Below are 20,546 nucleotides of genomic sequence, written 5' to 3'. Positions count from 1 at the left end.
CAAAACTTCCTGCTTTGGGGAAAAGGAGGGCAGGCCCATTGTGTATGTGGGGGTGGGGGGACCCGGGGAGGGGACTCAAGGTTGGGGATGGGGCGGTGAGGGGCGGGGGAGGACACCCTGCATCCCAGCAGCCTGTCCTTGACTCTGGCTCAAAAGGTGACCAGCCTCTGAAGGCATCTGTTACAGGACACTCCGGTTCTGCAGGGATTTAACCTTCTCTAGCTTGCCTGGTGGGTAGGAGACTATAGCAGAGACCGCTGCCTGCAGGTCCCCAGGCCCCACTCCCAGGACCCACCTCCCAGAACCGGGGAAACAGGGAGATGAGTTCATATCAAGCCATTTCCTTGCCTCTATCCTTCAGAGAAATGGGTATGCATATTTCCCCCAAGAGGTGAGAAGGCAGAAACATGGGCCTCCATTAGCTAAGGCTTTACTCTGACCCTCAAACCTAAGACCACCGAGATCAATTTTTGGGTTGAAACCCAGTTAACTGGAGAGAGGTGGCAGCTTCCTAGTCTTCCAGCTCAGGTGCCTCTGCGCCTTGCTCTGGATGCCTGGGTACCCAGGAGAGGAGTGGGCAGCTGATGTGCATTGCTTGCTTGGGAAGCAATTATCGGAGGAGCCGTCAGCTCACTGAGGCTCTCTCCTCACTAATCTGATTTCATCAGAGCCCCGGGCTGGGGGGAGAGGGTGCTGAGTAATTTGGCTTGATGCAGTGGTAGGAGATGTCGGGGCTAGGATGCTGGGTAATCTGTCTGAGTGGTGTTAGAGTTGTTCAGAGCAGTTACCCTGAGGGGACCACACAGACATCAGACAGACAGCATTTGGGGTGGGGGGAACTGACCCCCAGGTCTTAGAGTGAGAAAAATGGATGTTAGATTTCGATTTTGCAGACTGAGAATGTTTCCTGCAGTTGAGCTGAGCTGAGCAACTAGGAAGAGAAAAGATGATATACCAGGGAGCAAGGCCACAAAGCCAAGTGGGAAGAGGAGACCCAACATGCCAGCTAGCTGGTATCCTACCCCCCACCCCTGCCTGTGTCCACAGTCAGCCAGCCACAAAGGAAGACCGAGTCCTCCCATGGTACTTGAAGGCCACACTTAACCCCATCTGCCTTCTCCCAGAGCCTCCCTGGGCCTGTCTTCCCTTTTCTGCCCCAGTCCCATGTGACGTCCTCCAACCCCCTGAGCCCCCTCCCACTCCTCACCTCTCTGCTCCACAGCCAACAGAACAGTGTTAAGGAAGCCAGAAACATCGCTAATCACTGCCGAGTCTCCTTCCGCACCTGATACCACAGAAGTGTGTTGTTGAGCAGGGTTCCCCTCACCCTCAGCCCTCCCATCCTTTCTCATCCTCAGTGACACACCACTCTTGTCCCTGGCCTGGAATTTTTCCTGTTCCCCAAATCCCAAGGCCCAATTCCCCCCTATTGGAAGGGTTCCCCTCTCTTTGCCTGGACGCGGCTGGCCACCCTTGGAAGCCATAGTTCAGTGTGTCTGTTGGTGCTTTAGGGCTCATGGCTCTGCCAGCCTGTGTGTTCCTGGACGTTGGCACTTGCTTCTCTCAGAGTGCAGCCGGCCTTTTGCCTAGTATATGCAGAGTGAACCCCTGTGCAGGGCTGGGACGGTGCCCAGAGGGGAGCCCTGGCTTAGCAGGTTCCAGTTCCCGGTTCTACCCCCAGCAGTGAAGGAAGAAAATAGAGTGGGCATGGTGCCACACACCTGCAATCCAGCACTTGTGAGGTGGAGGCAGGACCATCAGGCGTTCAAGGTCATCCTCAGCTACATAGCGAGTTGTTATTTACGGGACATTGTGTCAAAAAACAAAGTGCCAGGGCAGACCTAGGAACCCTGTCTGCCACCTGTGTTCTGTGGCTCCCCAGCCTTCAGGGGAGGAGGGGATGCCAGAATCCTGGGCTCACACTCCTTCACCTGTTGGGGAGAACACCAGGCCCAAATCACAAGCCACAGGGACCTCTTGCTCCTTGCTCAGGGGGCCAGTGGCCTCTCCCACCACCCAGTACCTCCCTGTCCTCTTAGGTCACATCTCTTGGACAGGATGGCGTCGAGAACTGCCCCACCCTCACCCGGTTACAACCAGGTTGAAGCGGAGCCCAGGCACCCTAGACCCCAGGCTGAGCCGGATGCAAACCAGCCCCAGCCCTCGCCCAGGAGAGAGGACGCGGGAGCTGTGGGCCCCGCAGCCCAAGCTCGCTTGCATACATTTGCATGCGATTTGCATGTGATCAACTTCATGTTCAAAGCCTGCCCCTCGCCCCATGCGGACCGGCCACCCCGCACATCCTCCTGGGTGCGGCCAGGGTCCTCGCGCCCCCGCGCCGGCCGGGCCGCGCAGCCGCGCGCCTCGCGGAGGATCCCAGCCCATTGAGGCCGCTGATTGATGGCGCTGCCCTCCGCGTGAACCCGCCTTTAATACCGAGGAAGTTATGAAACCGCCATACATCAGCGCCCGCCGCCCCGCCCGGCCGCCGCCCCGCCCGCCGGCTCCTCTTCAAAACCTCATTTGGGCTCCGGCCGCGGGGCTCGCGAGGAGGGGGGGGTGGGACCCCGCGCGCCCCCAACGGCTGCATCTCAGGACCCATTTAGAACTGCTGACATTTTATCTGTGTTCCATACATCACTCCGTCCCCAGCAGCCATCTCGCGGCGAGCGGCGGGGGGGGCGGCCTGGGTCCTGAGTTGCAGACGCGAGGAAGCCGGGTGGAGGTGGGGAACCGCCGCTGCCCGTGCGCCTGTCCCCACCTGAGAGCTTGTGCTGGTGGCAGTCTAGCAGGGGGTGTGCCCTGTACAAGTCTCTGCTGCCTTTTCTTAGGGCAGCTAGGTTTGGTGGCCCATCCTCCTGATAGAGAGGGTAACGGTCGTTTAACCTTTCCGTGGACCTCTTCTAATATTTGCTGCACCTCCCTTCTGGGAAGTCCTTCTGAATATCTAACCATTATGCTTCATGCTGCATCTTCTTGCTTTGTCCTTGGAAGAGAAGAGAGCCATGTTGCCTCTCACATGCATTAAATCCTTTGTTACAAACCCCGAGTAGTCCAAGTACAGCCATCTGCCCACACTCTTGAATTTCACAAACGTGATAGAAGGCAAAAGGCTGGGCCACCCTAGAAAGGAGGAAATGGAGACTCAAACTCAACAAGAAAAGAGGCCAGGACCCAGGGCCCGGAGGCAGAGCGCAGGGACAGACAGCGAGGTCTGGACCAACAGACAGCGGGCAGAGGAGGAAGAAAGGGGGATGGGAGAGAAGCGGGCAGACAAAGGGAAGCACACAAAGCGCTGGACAGGCAAAGGGACTGTGGCTGGGGACAGGCAGACAGCCGAGAAGTAGAGACAGCTGCACGTCCGCCGGCGGGCACATGAGCTAGCCCTCCCGCCTGCCCATGTCACTCAGGGCTCTGCAGGAATGTGGCCGGGGTCCCTGGGTGCTGCGAGTCTGCATCTCTGTCATTTTCCTGCGGGTCCTTCTCCAGTCTCCGAGCTCATCGTGCCTACCCTCCTGTCTCCCCTGTCTGTGACCCTGGTCATCCCAGCGCCTCATAGCCTGCCCTTCGCCCTGGCTCAGGGAAGCAGACATCGCCCCGGACTCCGCCAGTGCAGGAGGCGCAAGGCACGTTCTGGGCTGCAGCAGGCCGAGGGCTCAGATCCTGTCAGGCTCTGGCTGGGAAGCGCGGGTGTGGCTCATCAAGGCCCAGAGGGTGGGTGTGGCCGGCGCGCCGTTTGCATTCATTTGCATGTCCGAGTTCCCATTCCTCCCTTGGGACTCTGAAGTCCACCCCCGCCTTGGACTTCAGCAAGGCCCTGGTGGCCCTGGAGAGGTGAGAAAGGGCAGGCGAGAAAAAGACGCCCCATGGGGCCTAGGAGAGTCATTGCTCAGGGCTGCACAAGTTCCCCCCTGCGCAGATTAAAGCCACCCGGACCCCAGGACCACTATCAAGCCCAGCAGCCCGGGCTACGTGGTCTCAGATCCTCTATGACCGTACCTGGCTCCCCCTCCCCCCCCCCCGACACACACACACACACACACACACACACACACACACACACACACACACACACAGTTTAGCTCCACCGCAGCCAGCCTCTTCCATGAAGCTTTCTCTGGCTACACAAGCCTCAAATGCTGGCCTCTCCCTGCTGAAAGGCCCCTCTAAAAGTGTCCTGGTCTGGCCTGTCACCAGAGGACGGCACAGGGCTTGCACAGCTTATAGACCAACCCATGGTGGTCTCTCAAGTAGACTGCCTTCCCCGCATGCCTCCTACGAACCTGGTAAACTCCAGCGCATCCCTCAAAACCCATTCAACAGTCACACCCCCTGGGAAGCCTTCCCTGACGTTCCTCCTCAACACCACTACCTCCAGCACCAAGGAAGGGGCCGCACATCCCTGTGCAACCTCCCGGGAACACACTGCTTAGAGATGCAGCTCAGATCTCCTTAGCATTGCAAGCCACCAAGCAGGGGAGCACCCAAGAGGAGGTCAGGAAGGAATAGCAGCCAAGGGAGCCAGGACCAGGCTGAGGTCTCGGGTGTGCGAGGGACACTTCCTGGTTTCCTAAATGGTCTCTTCTCACTAGGAAGCATGAAAGGGCAGGGTCAGGTGGAGAGAAACATCGAGAAACTAGGGCTACATGGGGAGAGTGGGTTGGGGAGGCGCAGAAGTAAGAGGAGCAGAGAAGTAAGGGCTGGGTCGGTGGAGGGCGGAGTCAGGGAGGAGTGAGCCTTGACCCTGGCTGGTGAAGATCCATCTGGGCCTGGTCACTCCTGCCCTGGTTCTTCGGTTTGGTTTGGTTTGAGCTTTGCTTGATGGGGGTCTCACAGTGTGGCCTCCGCTGTCCTGGAACTTGCCGTGATCCTCCAGGCGCGAACCACCCCAAAGACTTAGCCAGTTTTTCTGCCTGAGAAATGGATGCATTTCTCCTGCCCTATCACTGACCTTGGAAGGAAAAGGGGCGGCAGAGGGTTGTCACCTGCAGGCTGGGACAGTTGGGTGCCCTGCCGGCTGTGTGGCTTTGTAACTCCCGGGCTCAAGCAGGCCTGCTCACACCAGCTTAGAAGGCTGCTGGCCTCTATCTGGCCGTCTGGGCCTCCAGGGCACACCGAGTGACTGGGAAAGCCGCTTCCTCCCTCTGACCCTGGCAGAGGGCTAAGGCGCTTGTGGCGCCGGCGTGTCCACGGTTGTCCAAGGCTCAAAGAAGCTCAGTGCAGGTAACTGGACTGCCACTACCCCTCTGCTTCCCGAGAGAATGTAGGTGGGTCCTGTGGGTCACAGAATACTCTCCCTGACCCCGCAGAGCCAGAGCCTGGCTCCAGAGGAACAAGCCACTTTCCTGTATTCAGCTTTCTTCAGTTCGCCAAACCCTGTAGCTCATGGCCCTGTGAGGAAGTCCTTCCGGTACCTAGCTCACATCTTTCCTGATACTCTGTTTTCGAGGCTCAGCAATGACAAAGCAGAGCCAGAGCTCTAGTGCTCTGGGGCAAGAGAAGAATAGCTTTTAGTCTTGGATGGGAGAGTGGAAGTCGGAAGAAACTTCAGAAAAGGAGGGCCCAGCTGAGGGCAAGGGAGGAACACCAGGAGGGCAGTGATGAGGAAGCAGTATCCACCACCTCTCTCTCCCTCAGTTGCAGTTGAAATGGAGGGTAGACAACTGGAAGGACTTACTGAGACATGGGAGGAATTCTAGGATAGGAAAATGAAGTCAAAGTCTGCATGGGTCTGGCAGCGTCCGGGTTGGTGTGGGCCCCTCAGTGACAACTATAGAGGCAGGAGCTGGGGTAACCCGAGGTGCAAAGAAGCTCAGTGTGCTGGCGTCGCAGGGCTTCTCACAGCACCAGCCAAAAGGAGGAAAAAGCCTGGCCCCAGAGCCCCCTTGTGGCCACTCGGGACAGGACAGGTGGCGCAGCCTGTGTGAGCAGGGAGGCTGCTGCTATGTGAGCCCCGCGTCTGGTCAGCCCCGAGTGGAGACACAGCTTAGCACCTTGGGTTCTCATAGCTACCAGACCTTGGCACATCTCCCTTTAGGTTTCAATTTCCTCTTCCTTCCAAAGAGATCAAATTGATTTTGGATGATTCCCGCAAGGTGGGGCACACATGTGACCCCAGCCCTGCGGAGAGAGACTGAGGGGGGAGGGGAGAGGAGCTGCTGCCCTCAGACTCGCTGCAATCCTCCTGTTTCTGTCAAATGATGAAATTACCAGCTAAAACTATCATATCTGGCCTACTGTGTTAAGACATCAGCATGTGGAAGCCTGGTGTGGTGGTGCAATCCTTTAGTCCCAGCACTCAGAAGGCAGATAGTGGATCTCTGAGTTCAAGGCCAGCCTGGTCTACAGAGTGAGTTCCAGGACAACCAGGGCTGTACAAAAAAACTGTCTCAAAAAAAAAAAAACAAAACAACAGCAACAACAAAAAGCTTCAGCATGTGGTGAGGGTAAGGGCTCAGATACTGGCCACAAGGGCAATGGGCTCTACCCCTCTATATCTCTGCCCTGCTGAGATCTTCAGGGGGGTCCCAGGAGCCCTTAGAGGGAATCATAAAGGGACCCTGAAGACTCAAGCCCTCCTGCAATGCCTTCAAGGCAGGGTGGTCTGTAAGTGGTCTGCTTAGGACCATGTGGGTGTGTTGGTGGTCAGGCAGGCTGGCCTAGGGCAACAAGAGCACGGCAGGAGACCAGGGAACCCTCAAGAGCTTGCACCCCCCTTGACACATCACCACATGCACCCTCCCCACACACACACAGCCTGGCCATTTTCAAGGTGGAGCAGAGCTGTGGTGGTATTGTGTTCCCCAAAATATTGTACACCCTAATAAACTTATGGGGGGGTCAGAGAACAGAAAAGCCACAATATTAAACATAGAGGTTAGACAGTGGTAGCACACGCCTTTAATCCTAGCATTCCAGAGACAGAAATTCCTCTGGATCTCTGTGAGTTCAAGGCCGCATTGGAAACACTCAGGCATGGTGACTCATGCCTTTAATCCCAGAAAGCAGCCTTTAATCCCAGGGAGTGGTGGTAGAAAGCAGAAAGGTTTATAAGGCGTGAGGACCAGAAACTAGAAGCATTTGGCTGGTTAAGCATTTGGCCTGGTTAAGCTTCAGGCTTCTAGCAGCAGTTCAGCTGAGAGCCATTGGGATGAGGACACAGGAGCATCCAGTCTGAGGAAACAAGACCAGCAGAGGAACTGGCAAGGTGAGATAGCTGTGGCTTGTTCTGTCTCTCTGACCTTCCAGCATTCACCCCAATAACTGGCCTCAGGTTTGATTTTATTAATAAGAACTCTTTAAGATTCATGCTACACAGAGCCCAGAGGCTGAAGCTCTGGGTGAGAACCTCTCAGGCATGCTCAGCCTCCCACACTACCAAATCCACAGGCATATCCCCCCATTCAGGTCTCCCCACACATGTGGCTCTCCCAGGCACCCCATAGACTGGCCCTGAGGTGATGACTGAGTAGATGGAGAGCATACAAGTCCTAGAACAGGGACGAAGGGCAAGGGCAGGATGCCTGCAGAATTGGTGGGGCCCTGAGGAGACCAGGAGCTTTGTACCCTTGCCAACACTTATGATGGAGGCCAAGGATCCTTACAGTGTGGAAAGTGAGTGGCAGGAAGGAACTGGGAGGGGGGCTTTAACCCAGAGACCACTTTCCTCCGGGACCCACACTCTCCTGGGCTATCCGGAAGTTCTTCCAGCTATCTAACCTATAGCATTTCACTATTGGGATTATTTTAGCGTTTTACCTGTTTTAAGCCATAGAAACAGTTTTGGAACTCTGAAGAGGAAAGAAAGGTAAACACAAGGAGAGAGAGGGAGACAGGGTGGCACCAGACAGAGCTGTGACAGTCAGGGGGACACCCGTGGCTGCCTTCTTCCCCTTTAGGGGATGAATAGGGATGTGGGCTGCTTTGGAGGAGAGATTTGAGACAGACCACAGGGAGAACTTGCCAGAAAGGGCTCATGATGACATTCTCTGAAAATACATTAGCTAATTAAAAACTGAGCGTGACAGTGAGAATGAGGACAGGAGACAGAAAAGGAAGAGTCGTGTCCATCAGAACAGGAGAAATGAACATACAGGACAGAGGGAAGGCCATAGACAAGATGTGGCGGGACCTCAGATGGAAGTGGCTAGGGATGGTCCCTGACTGCCCTGAGGTGAGGTAACCCTAAGAGCACCCATACTGGCCTCCCCATGTAGACTGACCAGAGCATCAGTGCTGAAGGTACCTTTGCTACCTCGGGCATTAGGGGGTTCAGAGGCCTCTGCCTCCCTGTGCAACCCCTGAGAACCCCAGAATCAGGATCTTAATGCCCCACACCTCTGATTATGTCACCCCAGACCCACTCATGTGGCCTTGTACTGACACAGGAATGGAAACATGGCCAGGTTCCCAACAAGCTGGCCCCCACCTGCTGGAGAGGGAACATGCACTGTCCTGCCTCTCAGTGTCCAGCTCCAGAGACTCTGATCTCCTAGTTCTGACCCTGGGGGCCTGTCCAGCTCCCTCCTATTCAGTCACCAGAACCAGAGGTTTGACCCCACTGAGCCCAGCCAGGCATCTGCAGTGCAGGAAGGATCCCAGACACTGGAGTCAGGATCTGGAAAAGCCAGGGGAGATCTATTGGCTTCCAGGGACCCCAGGCCATCCTGGGTCCCAGTTCTCCCTCAGTTGGACTGGCCAGTTCTGCACTGTAGCTTTGAAAGTGAGCTGTCAGGCCAGGGCATGATCCCGAAGCTGCACTGGGGACAGGACAGGGGGAACTCTGGGGAATGGGGCTGTGGCACCTCAGTCAAGTCAGGAAGCAGTTAATGGCCTGGCTGCTTCATTCCCTTCCCAGCCTGGGTGTGACCCTCCCTGAGAGGTGCCTCCTCAGCCCGGCGGCGGACCTGCAGCTCTCTTGCAGGAAGCTGGTGAAGGCGTGGTTCTGGTCACGGTCAGCAAGAGAGCCTGAGCAGCGCTGCAGTGAAGACTGCCAGGTGCCATTCAAAGCCACACCTACGAGCCGGTTCAGGTAGGCTGGGAAGCTGAGGGATGAGAGGAGATGCCCAGGCTCAGAGAGGACAGAAAACAAGAAGCAGAAAGGTGGAAGAAGCAGAGGAAGAAACCAAGACCCAAGAAGATGGAAGGAGGGAGAGGACAACATGCTTCCAACGACCTCAGTGACCAACCTCACCGGGGAGCCTTCCTTCCCAGAACACCAGGGCCTTCCCAAGAGCAATGGAGAGTACTGGGCTGAGTCCAAGAATCCAGTGTACGTGTGTCTGCCTGTCTGTCTGTCTGACTGACTCTCTGTAGGTTGCCTGCATGTGACTCTGTGTACCACTCTATGGGGGCTAGAGAAGGGTTTCAGATCCCCTGTAACTAGAGTTACAGATATTTGTGAACAGCTACGTGGGTGCTGATAATTGAACCTGGGTCCTCTGGAAGAGCAGTTCTAGAAATCCAGCTTTTGTTTCTGAATCTACTTCACTGTGGCCTGTGGCTTTGGTAAAGACAGACTGTGAAGTAACTTGGAGACAGACAGCGAAGTTGGGAGGTTTGGCCCTATTCCTGCCCAACCCCATCCCCTCTGCTTACTGATTGAAGCTTCCATTCATCCCTCTGCAAAATGCTTCACAGGCTTTAGCTGGCAATTCAGGGCAATGAGTGAGAAGTGATTGCATTTGATGAGCATCCTACTTCCTGGACCCGTTGTCAGGCGGGTGGCATCATTGTGTGGGACCCTATGGTTGGAACTCGGTGCTCAGCTAGGGCAGCCTGGGTACTGGCTGGCGGTGTGATTTCAGGCAGACCCTGACCCTTCTGAGCCTTGATGTCTTGTGTATAGAGGGTGAGTGGTCAAAATGCCTCCCTTGTGAGTCTACTCAGGGATAGAGTAATTAAATGATCTGATGTATGTGGCCATAATCTCTGCACAAATGTCAGCTAGGATAATGGTAGGAATAATAGTGGCTTTTAGGCTGAGAACAGGTGCAGTGCTTGCCTAGCACGTATGAATTCCTAGATTCCGTCATAGGCATAGTGGGACACACAGGCAATGCCAGCACTTGGGGTATGGAGGCAGGACCAGAAATTCAGGGTCATAGTGTCACAGGTCATAGGTCATCTTTAGCATAATGAATTTGAGCCAGTCTGGATCATGAGCTTCTGATTAAAAACAAAAAAGTGTTTATATTATTTTTTTTCTTTTTGACTTGTTCAAGACTGAATCTCATTATGTAGCTCTGGCTGTCCTGGAGCTCACCGTGCAGACCAGGCTGGCCTCAGACTCACAGAGATCTACCTGCCTCTGCCTCCCAAGTGCTGGGACTAAAGGCGTGCGTCACCACTGCCCCCGTTAGGTTTACATTTTTATTACCAGATGTCCTGCCCTACACCAAACACCTGGAGTCTAGGGAAGAGAGTGCTCTGAAGTGGGACACCTGAGCCATAAGGAAGAGGCCAGGGCAGAGTTTGTTAGAGATGGTAGGACAGCAGGAGCGCCCTCAGCAGGCACCTAGGAGTGGGCTCCCAGTTTCGAGCTGCGCAAGAGACATGCACACCTGCTTCATACTCATGCACTGACCACATGAGTAACTTCAGTGGAAATGGACGCACAAACTGCTGCAAGCCTGGATGAACAGCTTGACCTCTCCCAGCCTCAGCCACCTCATCTCAAGATTAAGAGATTGGACCATCAGACAACCCGAGTCCGCTCTGACCATAATAGGATGACAACTTGGTGGTTGGGTGCATTCTAAGACACACACGACCTCTGTGCATGTCGCCTGGGTCATAGTGGAGAAAAACACTTTCCTACCTCACCCTCGTGCACACAGAGGTCCAGAGCTAAGGACATTGACCTGACCTTGCCGTTCGCACGGCCCTGGTCTCCCTTTTGCTCTTCCCAATCTTGCCACGCAGTGCCAGGTCAGCGGGCACACCACTTCTGGGTGCCACAGACCGGGCGTCTGCTGCCCCCTGCTGGCCAAGTGCGGCGTGGCAGCCTCTCCTGCGGTGCCAGGCTGGGGGCCTGGCCTGGTGGCAGGTAGGTTGTCCCGCTTTACCCGGTCCTTAAGCTCACCCCATCCAACTGCTTCCTTCCTGGATCCCAGGAAGGACTGTGAGAAGAGCGAGAAGGACGCTCCTCCGCTGACCCTGATCTCTCTACAGAAAAGAAATCAGGAGCACAGTGGTCTTTAGAAACGAACAAACAATTGAAATGTGGGCGAGGCCTTGTCCTCCCTGCTTTGCAGACCTGGGGGATGTGGTCAACAGTGCTCCGTGTTTCACAGGGAAGAAGAGGGAGCCCGAAGCTACACACAGCCGGCAGGCTCAAATAGGGACCCTTCTCCTGGGACAGAGCAGGGGAAGGGCTGGAAGACAGACACGTGACATCTCCAGACTGCTGTCTGCAGGGCTGCAGGACCCTGGGCTGGCTGGAGGGGCGGGTTCCCCTTTGACCCTTGGGCCCCAAAGATGTTATCAGCCAGACCCCGCGGAAAATCCTCCCAGGATCCCTGCGCATTCCAGCCTCGGCCGGCTAGTTTTACAGCCACCCGCAGCCAGGACGCTGTTTATGGCTGCCCCATTCTCCAGCTCTTGTCTCCAGGCCCCAAAGGCATCTGGCCAGGCCAGGGGGCTTAGAGGGAGGGGGGCTCCCTGCCCAGTTCTCCTTTGAACCCTGCTGGGCGCCGGAAGGAAGAGGCTGGGACGCGGGGCCTGCAGGCAGCACACTGAGCTGGACGGGCAGGACCCCCCATGCAGGGCCACCTAGCACCCCCAGAGTGCCCCTGCCAGCTCCCGCTGTGTGACCTTGGGCGCGTGGTTTAACCTTACCTGGCTTTCAGTTCATTCTTCCGAGAATGGAAATCATACTTCTTCAGGGTTCTTTTGAGAATGTGACATGTCAGGTACAAACTTCCTGCCTCAAATTATAGCTGATATGATTAGCTTTATGGAGTCTGTAAATAAGGCAAAGAACCAGAGGTTCCCTTCGCGTTCAGAAGCCCTACAAATGTTCTGCTGACTCTGCCGTCAAGCTGGTTAGTCCCCTGAGGTGGACCTCCAGCTCCCCTCAGCCCCCTTTGCCCGCATTTGCGTGCGTGTTGCCCTCTGCTGGCAGTGCGGAGAACTGCACTCTCTGCCACGGATAGTCTGGGAACCCAGGGCTGGAAGGGGCTCCTCTACTCGTTCCCAGATGTCCTGGAATCTGCAAAAGAATCACAGAAGTGCAGACTAGCGAGGTTTGGGTGTAGGAATCAGGCTCTAGGGAAAATCTTGGACATGTGGAGAGGCGCCCTTGAAGAAGGGTTGCAAGGGCACCAGGTAGTTCTTTAGCTCCACAGAGGGATCAAGACAAAAATGCCATGGCCTTTTCCTGATATGCACCCTGACCGAGGAAGAACCAGGACGGTGGACAACCGTAGCTACAGGAAGGTCTGTGACACCACTGGAGACCTGGGGACCTGGGGTCCTGGGGACAGGGCTACCAGAGATATGGAGCAAGCCCTTTGCCCCATGCGCTCCCAACTCCTCAAACACCCACCCACCCCCAGCGCACACAGAGTAGGTTAGTGATGGGAAGATGTAGAGAATCTGCCTATTGGCAAGGGCAGGACATCCCAGAGTCCTGTAGGTACAGCTCAGTGTCTGAAGACAGCGGCTCCCAGCCGGAAGTGAATGCCAGAGCAGGCAACCTGGCCTTCAACACTGGCACTCTCTGCCTTCTTGCCCACCCTGCAAGCCAGGGCAGAGGCATGGGGCAGGAAGCACTGCTTTATATGTTGAGCAGTGGGCTGTGGCCCCAGGCCCTGAGCCTTGCAGTCAGCCTCCTTTTCTTCTGCTTCCCACCGAGGCCAACATGTGCCAGCTCAGAGGAGACACTGGGCGATTCCAGAAGAGGGAGTGTCACACAAGCTCAAGGGACTTGGGTAGTAGACCCTTCTTGAAAGCCAAGGTCCATATACCCTTCAGTAATGTCACCATCTATGGAGCTGTGCCCCCACCCCACCCCCACTCTCCCTGACGTCTGCCCTACCCTCTCCATTCCCTTTCCCACCAACTGCCCAACCATCCCCTCCCACACTACCACTCCAACTACCAAGAATTCCAAACAAGAGGCTGGGATCCAGGCCCTGTTTATGTCATGGCAAGCTCTGTCCCGCCAGAAGCTGCCCACCTCTGACCCTTGGCCCTACCCCCAGGGCTCTGCTAGAAGAAACATTGAGCAGGGATCAGTGGACAGGCCCTCCCTGTCTGAGGCTGGAGGAAAACTGTTTCTCCATTATTAGCATGAGCCCCAACAGGTGGTCCTGGCATGGGAAGCCTCTTTTCCAGCTGACTTGGGAACAAGTGGGATTGGAGGTATCCTGCTTCCCAGTGTGCCTGTGTCCCAGCTGCCCCCTCCATAGGCCACCCACCTCCCTGAGCTGCAGTCTGGCCTGTCCCAATAGCCTCCCTCACTCAAAAGTAAACACAGTGCAAGGGACAGAGCCTGAGACTCCCAAGTGCAGCAGCTGTCCTGGGCAGGTTGTAAACCAAGCAGGTCTTCTATAAATACAAAGCAGAAGCCTCCATAAACAGAAAGGGAGAGGGGCTCATGCAGAGGCACCTGGTCCAGGCACCAGGGCCTGACGTGCAAGAGGGATGGAGATGAGATAGTGGTGACTGAGGCCATCACTAGCTCTCCATCATCTCACACACGCCAACCCCACGGGGTAGTGACACAGTCCTAGGAAGTATCAAGGGATCGAGAGTCAAGAGTTGGGTCCATTACTAATGTCAGGACAGAGGTCCTGGGAGCAAAGAGTGGAAAAGATCATTCTGGAGGGGCAGGTTCCCAACTCCAAGGTGAAAAGCCAGTCTGTCTGCAGCACCCCATTCCCTCCCTTCGCCCTGTCCCACCTAAGCTTCTCTCCTTGCTGTATCCTCCATCCTCCCCCATCTGTGGCTAGCCTCTCCGTGATTCAACACATTGGGTTTTCAAAAATTATTTTATTATTACTTTATGTGTGTGAGTGTTTTACCTGCATGTATGCCTGTGCACTATAGTCATGGACACCTGGTGCTCTCAGAAGCCAGAAGAGGTCATTGGATTCCCTGGAACTGCAGTTACAGAAATGAAGTTACAGACCATTGTGCTGGGAATCAAACCTGGATCCTCTAGAAAACAGCAAGTGTTCTTATCCACTGAGCTATTGCTCCACCCACTCAGAGCACTGTTTTAAGGACAAAACTTGGAGCCAATACAATCATCCATTTCGTTTGTCCATGATCAGTCAGGACTGCTGCTGTGGAGACATCCGGCACATGTCACTGTCTCTAGCCCTATCTCCATACTCAGTTTTCACTTCCTTTCACCTGTGTATGTGGTCCTACCGCATGTGACTCCAGACAGTCAAGGGAGAGGGCAAAGGGATCCAGGCAGACCCCATTCTAGTGCCCACATCCACGCCTGAGTGTGAGGGTGAGAGGAGAGAGAGATGGGGCCGTGTGAATCTCTCCAAGGACTGGAGAAGTTATAGAGACTGGAAGACCTTACAACCATGACCTGATTCTCCACTGCCCCCATCCCCCGACTAATTGCTATTCATAGGACACAGCTGGGTGATTAATGGCCTGATTAATAATTACTCAGGCTAATAAAATAATTAATTAATTTGGCAAGCCATTATTTATCTGGCTGTCCTCAACCTGAAACTCAGAAACTTGGAATTTTGGGAATCTCCCCTCCAGGCTCTTTCAAAAACATAATCTTTGACAGGGTGGGTGGTGGGTGGGGGTGTTGCTCTCCATCACAAGACCCTTCCCAGGTGGAAGAAGAAAGGGCTGGAGGACTCTGAGAATACAGAGGATACAGATGAACCTACAACAACCTCAGGCTGAAGGAGGAACTGACAAGCAGGTGAGAGCCTTCACAAGGGGCCAGAGTCCTACATCTGAGCACCCAGCACACAGGTTTCTGGAATTCTTGTATACACTCTCTCTAGCACATGATTGACAACACCATTTTCAACAAATGATCTTTGTCCTTTTGTCTCCCAAATTTATGATTTTCCCCCCAAGCCTCAGCCTAGGTGAATGGGACCCAAGAACTACCAGGGAATCCTCTGGACTCTGCAGGGAGCAAGGCCCCCATCCACCTGCAACTAGGCTCTGCAGCACCCTTAGATTTGGGTTCCCAGTAAAACCAGAGAAATAGGACAGCCGGTATCTTGGGAGGTGGAGATAGAGGCAGAGCTTCCTTCGGGAATGACTTGTTCCATTGTCTTACAGGGAGGTAGAGGTCACACTCTAGGCCCAGGGACCACACATGAGCCATGTGGCCTCCTTGAGTGCGCCAGTGAGAAAGTTTAGGTGGGCTCCCAACAGCACTAAGTGTGGATAAGAACTCCATCTTGTTCTAGATGGAAGTAGGAAAACCAGAACAATAAATAGGTCATGCCTAGGGTAAAAGCCTCCAAAAAAGAAATGCTTCTAAAATTCATACAGCCTAGGGTAGTGGTGCATACCTATCGTCCACCACCACGGAGCTGGAGGCAGAGGATCATCAGTTCAAAATAGAGGCCACGCTGGGCTCCATGGGAAGGAAAAACTCCGGAGTGGACATTTGAAGTGGGCTTTAAGGGATGAACAGGAATCTACTAGTACAGACGGCAAGCCATGGCCAAGGCTGTTAAGGAGCAGGACAAGTCGGAAAGTGTGCGTGGAAGGCAGCCGGGCGGACTCAGGTAAGGCCGAGGTGGCCCGCGGGGTGTCCTTTGCGGTGGGCAGTGTGGAGGTGGGAGAGGGGCCAGCTGGTTTGTATATTAAGAAGGCTTCTCTGGCAAATAGGGAAGAAAAGTGGTACACTGAGGCCAGGCTGGGAGACGCTGGGAACAGGCTGGACTTCAATCCTCCACAGTGGACGGGAAGATGCCCCGGCGTGGGGTTGCTGGGGTTCCCCACTGCAGCGGCTGAAGAGCCGGGAGGGAGCTGTGTTCTTAAATCTCCGCACACCTCTGAGGGACGGAGGGAAGCCAGGCTTGGCGCAGGATCCGCGGTGCCCCGGCGGTTTGCAGTGGAGGCCGCGCTGCAGCCAGCAGAGGGCGCACAGGAGACCCGCCACCGGGAGCAGGGCCTCACACTCACGGGCGCCCCCTGCCGGGCACCTGCGCCCCCAGCCCGCGTCGCCCGCCTGGAGTGGTCGCGCGCGCGCGGAGCTTGCAGCCCCTTGTACGTGTTTCCAAAGCGCGGCCCGCTCCCCTCGAGCCCACCCGGCTAGCCCGGAGCGGGGGCGGGACGGGGGGCCACCCGGGCGTCCCAGTGGGCGGCCGCCGAGCCAGCGAGCACCTGGTCTGACCGCCGCTTCCGTGGGGGAAGGGCGACCCACTCCACCTGAGCGTCCTCCCACTGCCTGGCCCTCGGCAGTTTCCAGTATGAGGGGGTTTCAGGTTACAGTCCCCATCTTCAGCCCTTCACCATGAGCGTCCAGGGTTGACTCCACTGGGGAAGTTCTTCCTGGTGTCTGACCACCATTCCTACTGCAGCTTCAGCCAAACCTTACAAGCTATAGCCTCACTGGAGAAAGCGGGTGCCTCAGTTTTCTTCCCACGCTCCCTTTCCCATGCTCACTCCATCCCCCTCCTGGAAAAGCCCTCGCCGTCCCTATCTTGCATTCCGTTCGCCTTTTGTCATCCGGGCCACCCAACGCTGCTCTGATCGCCCCCTTCCTATCTCTCCTGCCTCCTCGGCTGCGCCATCACCCACGCCCCCCGAAGCTGGGCCGGTGGGTAGCCTCAGTTTCCCTGTGGCTCCCTCCCGCGCCCTCTCGGCTCGGGGAACCCGCAGCTCCCACGACGCGGGGGTAGGGGAGCTGAAGGTCGTGGGCGTCTGGGCGCAGGCGCGGGGTGGGGTGGGGAGGGAGGTGCGCGGTGGGATGCCCGGCGGCGGCGGGGGGCGGGGGCTCCGAGTCCCGCACTCGGCCCGCACCGGCGCGGGGCGCACGCGTTCCCATTCCTAACGCAAGGAAGACCCCGTGTGGCCGTTGTGGGAGGTGCAGGCGAGGGAGAGCGGCTGGGCGCCAGACCCGATTCCCGGTCCTCTCGGGGGTAGGGGCCCACTCCCTGACATCCTCGGCAGCTAACGGTGCCCTTGAAGCCTTCAGCCCATCCACACACACTCAAAACACAACAACCTGGACTTGCGGAACGATTTCACCAAACCACAAGGAAAAATAGTGTACGAACAGCAAGTGTGATTGTGGTTAGACTTCCGGAAGGACTTCAGATAGGAAGGCAGGAGACAGGTTTCAATGAAGGGGTGACTGAGGACAGACCTTCGGATCCGGACATCACCTGGTCCTGGGAAGAGGGGGTTCTGGGGCTGGGATGAGGGTGGGATTGTCACAGGATTGTCATGGCCTGGCCTACCGCGCCCCATCTGCTTGTTCAGGCAGGTGGGGACATTCCTCCATGGCCGGGGCCTGCTCTTTGCCTGCGGTCACCCAGCAAACGGGACTAGGACCATGTGCACCCCACCCGAACTTTTGGAAGCAAGAGCGGTGACAGCGCCACGCTCCATCCCCCATCCTTTGACTCAGCCCTGTCGCCGTGTCATTTGCATACATTTGCATACCCAGCTGCGCACAGCTGCCTTCGGCTGCGGGCCATCAATTCGTGGTAGGCGGGTGGCATGGCAGGGCGAGCGAGCACCACACGGGGCGGGTTCCGTCTGGGCTCCAACCGCCGCCGCCGGCTCGCGCCACCTTCTGGGCATCCGTCTGCCTCACCCAGCCGCAGGCCGACCTTCCTCAAGGACTAGTGCAGTCCTAGGCGGTTATCCTACTGAAATGGGGCGTATACGACTGGGGTACCCCCAAACTCCAGGGACTGCCCAGAATTTCGAACAAAGATTATGTCTGCTCTGGCTAGGAACATCCTTCGCCTTCTGCCAGCACCCCTGCAGCTTTATCTCTTGCGCCCACTGGCCTTCTGTCCGAGGACCGGAGACTCCCTGCAGTCCTCAGCTCAGGAGCGGTCGCCCACCTGGACTGCACTTCTGCCCTCTTGTCTCCTGGACAAACCTAGTTGGTGGTATAGGCCTGTAATCCCAGCTGCTCAGGGGTTGAAACAAAAGAATCACAAGGTCAAAGCAAGCCTGGGCAACGTAGAAAGACCCTATTAAAAATAAATTAATCTGTGCTTGCTTCTGCAGCACATACACTAAAGTTGGAATGATAAAGAGATTAGCACAGCCCCTGAACAAGGATGAAACGCAAATTCATGAAGCATCCCACATATATATTTTTTTAAACAAGTTCCAGGACAGCCAGGGGTACACAGAGAAACTCTTGTCTTGAAAAACCTTTTTAAAAAAAAAAAAAAAAAAAAACTATCTCTGCTGGGCAGTGGTGGCACACGCCTTTAATCTCAGCACTCAGGCGGCAGAGGCAGGTGGTTCTCTGTGAGTTCAAGGCCAGCTTGGTCTACAGGGTGAGTTCCAGGATAGTCAGGGCTGGCTACACAGAGAAACCCTGTCTCAAAAATAAAAAACCAAAAACACCTCAGGTGTTAGCTGACACCTGTAATCCTAGCACTCTGGAGACTTGAGGCAGGAGAATTGTCTTGAGTTTCAGTTCAGTCTGGGCTATATGGTGAATTCCAGGTCAGCCAGAGCTACAAAGCCGGCTGTCAGAATAATAATAAAATAATAATGATGATGCAGCTTCTTTTTAAAGGCTGGGGATGTAGTTCAGTGGTAGAGCACTTGCCCAACATATAAAAAGCCCTGGATTCTTTCTACAGCAGTGATTTCACACACACCCCAAGATTAAAAGGAAATGAGCTTCCACCATCTTCTCTCAGGACTCTTGGCAGCGAGGCCTTTTCTCAGGCTCTGCAGAGACATTTGGTCACTTGCACTCCCCAGATTGTGAGCTCTATAAAGACAGGCACCATGTCTGTTCTTTGCTGTGTCCTACTTTGGGCCACAGAGTCTGGAGCCTCAGGGATACTCAGAGGCAGTGGATGGTGAATTAGCGAGTGAAGCCGGATCCTTTCAGACACCAATGCAGAGCACTCGCAGACACTCCAAGGTCATCCAGGCAGCCTCAAGGGTAACTGGGAAAATCGCATAGGAGAGATCTTCCCTCCTATGAGCCCCATCTTCACTCAGTTCTCCAAGCCACCACCCCAAACCACCCCATCTCGCGCCCAAGACTTGAGGTGAGAAACCTGGGGCATGGGATATAGGCCGCAGGGAGAGCTCCAGACTGGGCCAAGGGGCGGTGGTTCCAACTCCCGATGCGGCTGGACCCGGGAGGCAAAGCCTCCTCTGAAGCTGACCCTGAGCTACCGAACAGGAGCGACCCTGCTAGACCCCACTCAGCCAGGGAGTGAAACGCTTACTGCGTGTGCGAAGCGGGGGGAGGGGTTCTCCGGGCTTCAGGCGGGAGAAAGGGTCGTCGCTAGCTCCCTTCCCTGTGGGAAGGAGGACACGTCCCTGGTTGGACTTGAGCTCTGCCAGCATCCAGCCGGTGGGGACTCCGAGGGCCCAGACGGTGCCTGCTCCCGCATTGAGCCGACCTGCATGCGATTTCCACCGTGGCTGCCAGGGGGCAGTACGAACCCCCAAATCACCTCGGGCTCCCTGCCCCTGCTCTGTTCTCCTAGTGGCTCAGTCCGCCTCTCATAGTGGTCACAGGCCCTCAACTAGGAAAGGAGCTCCCGGAGAGTCCTGCCTGAAACGAGCCTGGCTCGGCCACGGGTGACCTAGACGGGTCAGTTTCCTCTGAGCTGTAGGCAGAAGTGCCTGCATCACCCGCGAAGAACGCAAAGGTGATGGTCAAGAGCGTTTCAGGTAGACAGGAATAATAAATGAGAAGCATTTGAAATGATGGATATGTTAATTTGATTAAATTATTTCACACTGTATATACATATGACTTTGAACCTTATAAATTTATACAAGTATAATGTGCAAATAACATTTTTTTAAAATTGAGTTAACGTGTATGTATGTGGCACACCATGCCACAGAGCACGTGTAGGGGTCAACTTTGTGGAGTCAGTTCTCTCTTCCTTTATGTGGGTTCCAGGGTTCAAACTCAAGTCTTCAGGTTTGTGCTTCAAGAACCTTTACACACTGTCATCTCACTAGCTGAGTCGCATGGCTTTAGTCCTAGCACTTAGGAAGCTGAGCCAGGAGGACCCGAGGTCAAAGCTAGCTGTGTGAGTGTTTGCCTGGTGCCCTCGGAATGCAGGAGTCAGCAGATGCCCCATCCCCGGAGCTACGGGCAGTGGGTGCAGGGTACTGAACAGGGGTTCTCTGTAAGGGCAACAAGCTCTTTTAACTACTAGGACATCTCTTCAGCCCCAAGAACTATTCTGTCATGTGGAGAAAAAAAAAAAAAAAGCCCCAAACAGACATCCATCCACAATATAAAAATAGGGATTTTTTTTTTCTATGAACAAAAAACAAAGTCAAGTATGGAAATGAAAAGATGTGTAGTATATTGCCATGATAAGGTTATGAGATTGGTGAAGTTTTTCCTTTTGTTGGTTCTT

At 55.3% G+C, this 20,546-nt stretch overlaps 1 non-coding gene across 1 annotated transcript; it reads left to right on the top strand.

Moving 5' to 3' along the window:
- The first annotated feature begins 18,179 nt into the window (after nucleotides 1–18,179).
- On the top strand, nucleotides 18,180–18,283 carry LOC131897281 (U6 spliceosomal RNA). The gene has a single exon (XR_009375634.1). It is a non-coding gene; the product is annotated as a U6 spliceosomal RNA (small nuclear RNA).
- Nucleotides 18,284–20,546: the final 2,263 nt, after the last annotated feature.

Source organism: Peromyscus eremicus, chromosome 20, assembly GCF_949786415.1.
Source record: "Peromyscus eremicus chromosome 20, PerEre_H2_v1, whole genome shotgun sequence".
Lineage (NCBI taxonomy): Eukaryota > Metazoa > Chordata > Mammalia > Rodentia > Cricetidae > Peromyscus > Peromyscus eremicus.
Note: the sequence above shows the minus strand (reverse complement) of the source record. Positions and strands in the feature narration are given on the sequence as shown.